We start from the raw sequence: 8,924 nt of genomic DNA, 5'->3' as shown, positions 1-8,924 counted from the left end.
TATACGCAGTAAAGAAGTTGGGAAGATTTTAGAAGAGAGTGAAATAAAATAGTTCTTCCTTTCTTGTCCGGGAGGGACTCCTGGCTCTGGAATAATACCTCATACATAAATATAGTGTTTCTCTGTGGTTTTCCTTTGGGATTTTTTGAGGTTGCATGGGAAGGGCTGAATTTTGGCATACACTGAAAACAGCTTATCTTGTAGGAGGGCTTGTAATATCCCCAACATTGTATAAAAGTGGCATTTGGAGATTTCCTCAGAAATGTATTGAAATCACAGAGGGGAAAAACATGATTGTAGCAAGTATTCAGCCATTTTACCTTTTATTCAAATATGTACAGGAATATTCACTCTCATTTGTTTCAGCCTTAAATAAATAAAGCTTGATTTTTAAAAAAGGACTGTCTTCTAGGTGTTGCAAGTGGATCTGCTCGTGTTGATTGGGTGCTTTTCAGTAATTTCCTACAGGGTGCACACATCTTCCTTTTTATGTTTTTCTCAACAATCAGTAAATAATGTATTCATCAAACTTAAGATAGTGTTTAAACATAATTGCTTTGAAAAAGCTGGATTTCTTTGTTGCTGAGATATGTAGTTAATCAGTTCTTTAGCCAATTGGATGATAGCAGGTCAGCGAGATAATAGCAAGTAACCTGGTTATGTTGTACTGATATTCATCACAGGAAACAAACTCATCTCCATAAATCATTTGCTGCAAAATAAATAAAGTCATTTAGTAGAAAATTATCACAGAATCAGCACGTCCCACTTGTCAAGAAAGGAATATGAGCACAATGTAGCTTTACTGTAACAGCAGGAAGCCATTATTTTGTTGCTCACAGTAGTCTCAACGTAAATCCAAAATAATATCAAATCAACTCTCTGATTGGAGCCATTGATCACTAAATTACCAGAAGCCTGGAAATTATTAAGTTTTAACAAAGTCATGTTGTGTGAAATATTTCATCATACATTCTTACAAAAGGATTAATCATGTAAGGTTATAACAGTGATATTGCACACTTACTGAGCTTTTACTATGAGCCAGACGCTATGCTAGGCATTTACATGCATTATCTTGTGTCCTTTGTACAGCAAACTTGGAATGGTTTACTCATAGGTTTCTTCCCCAGATTACAAATAAAGAACTGAGAATTGATTGTGCTGAAAAATTTATGTGGTGCCTTTGATCAGTGTATTTTATTTGGTATCTATGTCAGGCTGAGAAAAAAACGTGAAGCATTACCTAGAAGTAAGAAAATAGAAACTAGAAGGACACCAGAAATAGGGGGAAGATAGGGAATTAGAGGGGGCAGGAGATAGAAAAGGAGATTATAGTAAAAGATTACTATATGCCACAGACTGTGTATACGATGGGACAAACAAACTTTTTCTTTTCTTTCTTTCCTTTTTTTTGAGACAGAGACTTGCTCTGTGGCTCGGGCTGGAGTGCAGTGGTGCAATCTTGGCTCACTGCAAACTCTGCCTCCCAGGTTCAAGTGATTCTCCTGCCTCAGCCTCCCAAGTAGCTGGGATTATAGGTGTGTGCCATCAAGCCTGGCTAATGTTTGTATTTGTAGTAGAGATGGGGTTTTGCCATATTGACCAGGCTGGTCTCAAACTCCTGACCTCAAGTGAACTGCCTGCCTCGGCCTCACAAAGTGCCGGGATTACAGGTGTGAGCCATCGCACCCGGCCACAAAGTGTTTTTGTATACTTTCACGGTATTCTCAATACTTCTGCCACAAGATTCAGAGTTTTTCCCACAGCAAGCAATTTTCCAGTTCTCTATGGACATCAACTAGTGTCCTGTGAATCAACTCAATTCTGACTGTATCTGGAGATAGTACAGACACCGCAGGTCAAGGACTCAGTCAAGATTGCCCCCATTTTCCAGGCCGGGTTGTAACCTGTTCTTATGGCCAGCTCGATATGTGTCCGGGGTTCCCATGACTGCCTCTCACATTCGTTAATTTGCTAGATCAGCTTGGAGAACTCAGGAAAATAGTTTACTCCCTATATTTCCAGTTTATTACAAAGGCTAGAACTCAGAGATAGCCAGATGGAAGTGATGCATAGGACAAAGTACATGGGAAAGTGCACAGAGCTTCTATGCTGTCTCTAGGTGGATTTTTTTTTTTGAATTAGGGTCTCTCTCTGTCACCCAGGCTGGAGTGCATTGGTGGAATCACTGTTCACTAAAGTTTCGACCTCCTGGCTCAAGCAATCTCTGCACCTTAGCTTCCTAAGTAACTGGGACTACAGGCACACACCACCACGCCCAGTTGATTTTCGACTTTTTTAGAGATGAATTCTTGCCCTGTTTCCCAGGTGAGTCTTAAACTCCTGAGCTCAAGTGATCTTCCTGCCTCAGCCTTCCAAAGTGCTGGGATTATAGGCATGGGCCACCCTGCCTGGCGGGCTTTTCTTTTCTTCTTTTGAAACAGGGTCACCCAGGCTGGAATGCAGTGGTGCGATTATAGCTCACTGTAACCTGGAACTCTTGGGCTCAAGTGATCCTCCTGCGTCATCCTCTTGAGTTGTTAGGATTAAACGCACGCACCAATATGCCTTGCTAATTTTCTTTCTTTTCTTTTTTTGTAGAGACAGAGTCTCGCTCTGTCGCCCATGCTGGTCTCAAACTCTTGGGCTAGGGCGATCCTCCCACGCAGCCCCGTGAAGTGCCACGGAGCACAGCCTGGGGCCTGGATGACTATGGGAGACGATAGGCGGCAGTGTAAGCATCTCGGAACGGTTGGTGTTGGTGACTCGGCAGTCTACCGCGTGCGTACCTTGTGCTGCACTCTGCTCACGTTTGACTCTTTGTAATACCCTATGCCTCACTCCTCATCTTGTAATCATTTGCTGTACCTTACGCCTCAGTCTTTTTGTCTTAGAATCTTTTTGTTTGTTTGCTTTTAAACAAACTTACGCTCTGTCGCCAGGCTGAAGTGCAGTAGCGCAATCTCGGCTCATTGCAACCTCCGACTCTGGTTCAAGCGATTCTCCTACCTCAGCCTCTCGAGTATCTGGGACACACGCCACCATGCCCAGCTAATTTTTGTATTTTTAGTGGAACCGAGGTTTCACCATGTTGGCCAGGACTGTCTCGATCTCCTCCTGACTTCGTGATCTGCCCACCCTGGCCCCCCAAAGTGCTGGAATTACAGGCGTGAGCCACCGCGCCCGGCTTGTCTTGGAATGTTTAGTAGTGACAGATGCCCTAGTTTTTTCATCTTGGGATTCTTCGGGGGCCATAAGACCCAGTCTTTTTGTCTTTGAATCATTTGGGAGACCTTCTGCCTCTGTATTTTCGTCTTACAACTGTTTGCAGTGCGTACTCCCTGATAGTTTCGTCCTGACATTTTCTGGGGAACCGTACACCCAATCTTTTCATCTTGGAATCCTTTAGGAGACAGTATGCCCTAGGCTTTTTATCTTGGCATTGTTTGCAGTGCTCTACACCCCAATCTTTTTGTCTTGGAAACCTTTGGGATACTGTAAGCTGGGTCTTTTCATCTTGGAATTCGTTGGGGGACCATATGCACCAGTTTTTCATCTTGGAATCTTTTGGGAGACTGTATGCCCCAGTCTTTTTGTTGTGGAATTCTTTGGGGTATTGTATTCACCAGTCTTAACATCTTGGAATGTTTTGGGAGATTGTATGTCTTATTTTTTATGTCTTGGAATCGCTTGCAGTGCCCTATGCCCTCGTCATTTCACCTTGCACTCTTTTGAGGTATCATACGCCCCAGTCTTTCACCTTGGAGTCATTTGCAGTGTTGTATGCTCTCATCTTTTCATCTTGGAATTCTTTGATGGACAGTAGACCCCAGTGTTTTCATCATGGATCTTTTGTGAGACACTATGCTCCAGTCTTTTCATCTTGGAATCTTTTGAGGGTGCCGTACGCCCGAGACTTTTTGTCTTGGAATCTTTTGGGGCAGCTTATGCCCTAGTCTTTTTCTTTTGGAATTCTTTGGGAGACTGTATTCACCAGTTTTTTTTTTTTTGTTTTTTTTTTTTAAAATCTAGGAATCTTTTGCGAGATTGTATATCCCAATCTTTTTGTCTTGGAATCGTTGGCAGTGCCGTATGCCCCAATCTTTTCATCTGGGAACTCTTCGTGGGGAATATCACCCCAGTCTTTTAATCTAGGAGTCTTTGGGACTCCGTATGTGCCACTCTTTTTGTCTTAGAATTTTGTGGTATTGTACACCCCAGCCTTTTCATTTTGGAATCATTTGCAGTGCTGTATTTTCTAGTTTTTTACTCTTGGAATTATTTGTGGGATGGGACTCCCCAGTCTTCATCTTGAAATTTTTCGGGGAAACATATACCCCAGTCATTTTATCTTGGAATCGTTTGCCGTGCTTTATTCCATAGTTTCTGTCTTGGAATCATTCGTAGTGTCATACGCCCTAGTCCTTTCATCTTGGAATTTTGGAATTCTTTGGGGGACCGGTACCCAGTGTTTTCATCTCGGAATTGTTTGCACTGCCGTATGCCCCAGTCTTTTCCATCTTGGAATCTTTTCGCAGACCCTATGCCCAGTCTTTTTGTCTTGGAATCATTTGCAGGGCTATATGCCCCAGTCTTTTCATCTTGGAATCTTTTGAGAGATCGCATGCCCCAGTCTTTCCATCCTGGGATCCTTTGCAGTGCTGTGCTCCCTAATCTTTTGTGTCATAATCATTTGCGGTGTCATACACCTCAGTCTTTTCATCTTGGAATTATTTCAGTGACAAATCCTAGTCATTTGTCTTGGGATTGTTTTTGGAGATGGATGCCCCAATCTTTTCATTCTGGGGTCTTTGGGGGAACCGTATACCTCAGTGTTATTGTCTTAGATTCTTTGCAGTACCATGCACCGCAGTCTTTTCAGTTTAGAATCCTTTGGGGTACCATACTCCCGGTTCATCTTGGAATTATTTGGGGAACCATATGCCCCAGTTTTTTTTTCAATGTGTCACAGTTTTAAACATTATTCACCTATTGAGAGACATCTTGGTTACTTCCAGTTGCCCCAATCTTTTTTCTTGGAATTCTTTGAGGGTACTGTATGCCCTATTCTTTTTGTCGTGGACTCATTTGCAGTGCCATACACCCCAGTCTTCTCGTCTTACAATTTTTTGGGGAGTACAATATATCCCAGTCTTTTCATCTTGGGAATCTTTGGGTGAACGCAGGTCCCAGTTTATTTTTTTGTCTTGGAATTCTTTATGGGACACATCCCCCCTCGTCTTTTCGTCTGGGAACCATTCGTGGCACTCTATTGCACGCAATACCGCCAGCAGCACTCTCCATGGCTGGGAGCCACCCGTGCTACCATATGCAGCACTTTCCACGGAACTGCCTGGGGATTCAGCTTTTCCAGCTTCCCATCTTTAGGCTACAAAATCAAGGCATTGCCCAACAAAAAACAACACAAGCGCTGGACGCAGTGGCGCGTGCCTGTAGTCCCAGCTACTCCGGAGGCTGAGGTGGGAGAATCGCTTGAGCCCAGGAGTTCTGGGCTGTAGTGCGCTATGCCGATCGGTTGTCTGGCATCGATATGGTGACCTCCGGGGAGCGGGGGACCACCAGGTTGCCTAAGGAGGGGTGAACTGGCCCAGGTCGAAAACGGAGCAGGTCAAAACTCCGATGCTGATCAGCAGCGGGACTGCGCCTGTGAATAGCCACTGCACTCCAGCCTGAGCAGCATAGAGAGATCCTGTCTCTTAAGAACAAAAAAAAAAAATTATTTTAAAAAACAACACAAGCAGTTAGCCACCAAGAAGCAAGCTGGCAACACTTCCAGTGCCCTCTCGGGCAGTGGCAGCTGTGTACTGGTGCCAGCTACTAAGCCCAGAGCACTCTATGGACTCATCATTTTTATCTGGTGTCCACATATCCTGCTTGCTGCTCCAGTTGTCCTAAAAATATGCCCCAGACTTGTTTTGAGCAGGTGTAGTAAGACCACAGACACGCAAATGATCACCAATGAACAAGTCATTTTTTTATTAAACTCACAGTCCCCAAGACACGGGAGGGGGGGTCACTCCACCCAGGGCCACACAGAGAAGTGACAACGTGGAATAAGCAGGGGGTAGAGAGAGGGAAAACGATGGCAGACCCTTTATTATGGATTTCTCAGGAAGGAATGGGCAACATGGTGCATATTTGGGAATGGATAGTTTGCATTGTTTTAGCAGATTCTGCGCTATAGGGTGCATCCCCAATTGTGTAAAGACTGGCTTTGGAGATTCTGAGTGTCTCTTAGTAAATCATGAATTTTAGGACCTGGCGCTCTCTCAGCAAACTGCTGCTTCTCTAAGGTAGTGAGCTGTAGCTTGGAGCCCACTGCGAAGGCCCTAGAAACTAGTCTGCCCCTTGTTCTCCCTCCTTCTCTTTTCCTGAAAACAGCAATGTTTAAACTTGTAGCTTGTGTAAAAGCACATCCAAAAGTAAAAGAAAAAAAAATAAATTAAAAAAAACTTGTAGCAATAAATACATAACATTAAATTTACCATATTTACCATTTTAAGCATGCAGTTCAGTAATGTTAAGTATATTCATATTATTATGCAACAAATCCCCAGAACTTTTTCTTCTTGCAAATCTAAAACTCTATAACCAGTAAACACTGATTCTCCTTCCCTCTTTCTTGGCCTTTGGTAACCTCTTTCTACTGTCTCTGTTATTTCTCACTACCTTATTTAGTCTTTCTTTCTCTTTCTTAAACCAACCTACCTTCCTTCTTCTTTCTTTCCCTCCCTCCCTCCCTTCCTCCCTCCCCCCCTTCCTTCCTCCTTCCTCTCTCCCTCCCTCTCTTCCTCCCTTCCTCTCTCTTTCCCTCTTTCTTTTCTTTTTTCAGACAGGGTCTCATGCTGTTACCCAGGCTGGAGTGCAAGTGCAGTGTTGCGATCACAGCTCATTCCTAGGCTCAAGCGATCCTCCTACATCAGCTTCCCAAGTAGCTGAGACTACAGGTACTCAACAGCACACCCTGCTAATTTTTAAATCTCTTGTAGAGACAGAGTTTTCCTATGTTGCCCTGGCTGGTCTCAAACTCCTGGCCTCAAGGGACCCTCTCTCATGGCTAGAATTACCGGTGTGAGCCACTGTGCCTGGCCGTTTGTTTGTTTGTTTGAGGAGGAGTCTCGCTCTGTTGCCCAGGCTGGAGTGCAATGGCGAGATCTTGGCTCACTGCAACCTCTGCCTTTCAGATTCAAGCGATTTTCCTGCCTCAGCCTCCTGAGTAGATGGGACTACAGGCTCGTGCCACCATGCCCAGCTAATTTTTGTATTTTTAGTAGAGGTGGGGTTTCACCATGTTGGCCAGGATGGTCTGGATCGCCTGACCTCATGATCCTCCCATCTCAGCCTCCCAAAGTGCTGGGATTACAGGCATGAGCCATCACGCCTGGCCTGCTTTTGTGTGTGTGTGTGTGTGTGTGTGTATATATATATATATATATATATATTTTTTTTTTTTTTTTTCAATTTTTATTTAAGAGACTGGGTCTCACTCTGTCGCCCAGGCTGGAATGAATGATGGGATCACAGCTCATTGCAGGCTCCACCTCCTTGGGCTGAATCAATTCTACCATCGCAGCCTTTCAAATAGCTGGGATTACAGGTGTGCAGCACAACATTTGGCAATTTTGACTCCTTTAGATCCTTCATAGGAGTCCTTTTGTGACTGGCTCATTTTTTTTAAGAACCCTGCATATTGTTTTCCATAATGACTGTATTATTTTACATTCCTACCAACAGTGCCCAAGGGTCCCAACTTCTCTATTATCTGGCCAGCACTAGTTATTTTTGTTTCTTTTTTCTTGTAATAGGGGGGTATTGGACTGTGTTGAGGATCAGTACACACACATTTCCATTTGAATCCAATTCTTAACATACTTGAATGAAAATCTCAAAAGCCATGTTCTTAACGATCTTTTCTAAAATGATTCCAGTGACTTTCCAGCTTAAAAGCTGGAGGCAATTTTTCCTTAAGAGCTGTGAATTTACAATGTAATACATAAATTACATGCTTAAATTTTCAATTTTCTGCAGCATATTAACAGTTATGAAAACTGGACTACCATAACCAAACATGTTTCAGCGTGCACACAATCATTTTTTTTTTTTTTCAAGACAGAATCTCAATCCATCACCCAGGCTGGAGTGCTGTGGCGTGATCTCAGCTCACTGCAACCTCTGCCTCCCAGGTTCAAGTGATTCTCCTGCCTTAGCCTCCCAAGGAGCTGGGATTACAGGTGCACACCACCATGCCTGGTTAGTTTTTGTATTTTCAGTACAGACAGGGTTTCATTGTGTTGGTCAGGCTGGTCTTGAACTCCTGACTTCAAGTGATCCTCCTGCCTCAGCCTCCGAAAGTGCTGGGATTACAAGCATGAGCTACCGCACCTGGCTGAGTGCACACAATTCTGACAGTGAGAGTAAAGACTAAGGAGTGGTTTTCTTTTCTTTTCTTTCCTTCCTTCCTTCCTTCCCTCTTTCTTTCTTTTTCTTTTCTTTCTTTCTTCTTTCTTTCTTTCTCCCTTTCTCTCTCTCTCTCTCTGTCTCTCTTTCTTTTTTTTGCTTTTTTTTTTTGAGACAAGGTCTTGCTTTGTTGGCCAGACTGGAAAACATTGGTGCAATCATAGCTCGCTGCAGCTTTGAACTCCTGGGCTCAAGCGATCCTCCTGCCTCAGCCGCCTGAGAGGCTGGGACTACAAGCGTGAGCCACCAAGCACACCGGAACTCTTTTGAAAGTAAAATCTTTAGAATGGCTTTTATTTATAGGCAACTACAATTTTTTTCCCCCTCTGTCTTTCGATGTTCACCGACAAGCTCCTGGTGGTAGCTGGTAGCTCTGACAGAGAGCAACAGAAACAAGATAAGGTCCAACCTAGTGACCACAGGCCTGGGCGGTGTTTCACCTT

Source organism: Aotus nancymaae, unplaced genomic scaffold (genome assembly GCF_030222135.1).
Source record: "Aotus nancymaae isolate 86718 unplaced genomic scaffold, 86718_ANA_hifiasm-v0.15.2.pri h1tg000008l, whole genome shotgun sequence".
In the NCBI taxonomy this organism is placed as follows: domain Eukaryota; kingdom Metazoa; phylum Chordata; class Mammalia; order Primates; family Aotidae; genus Aotus; species Aotus nancymaae.
Note: the sequence above shows the minus strand (reverse complement) of the source record.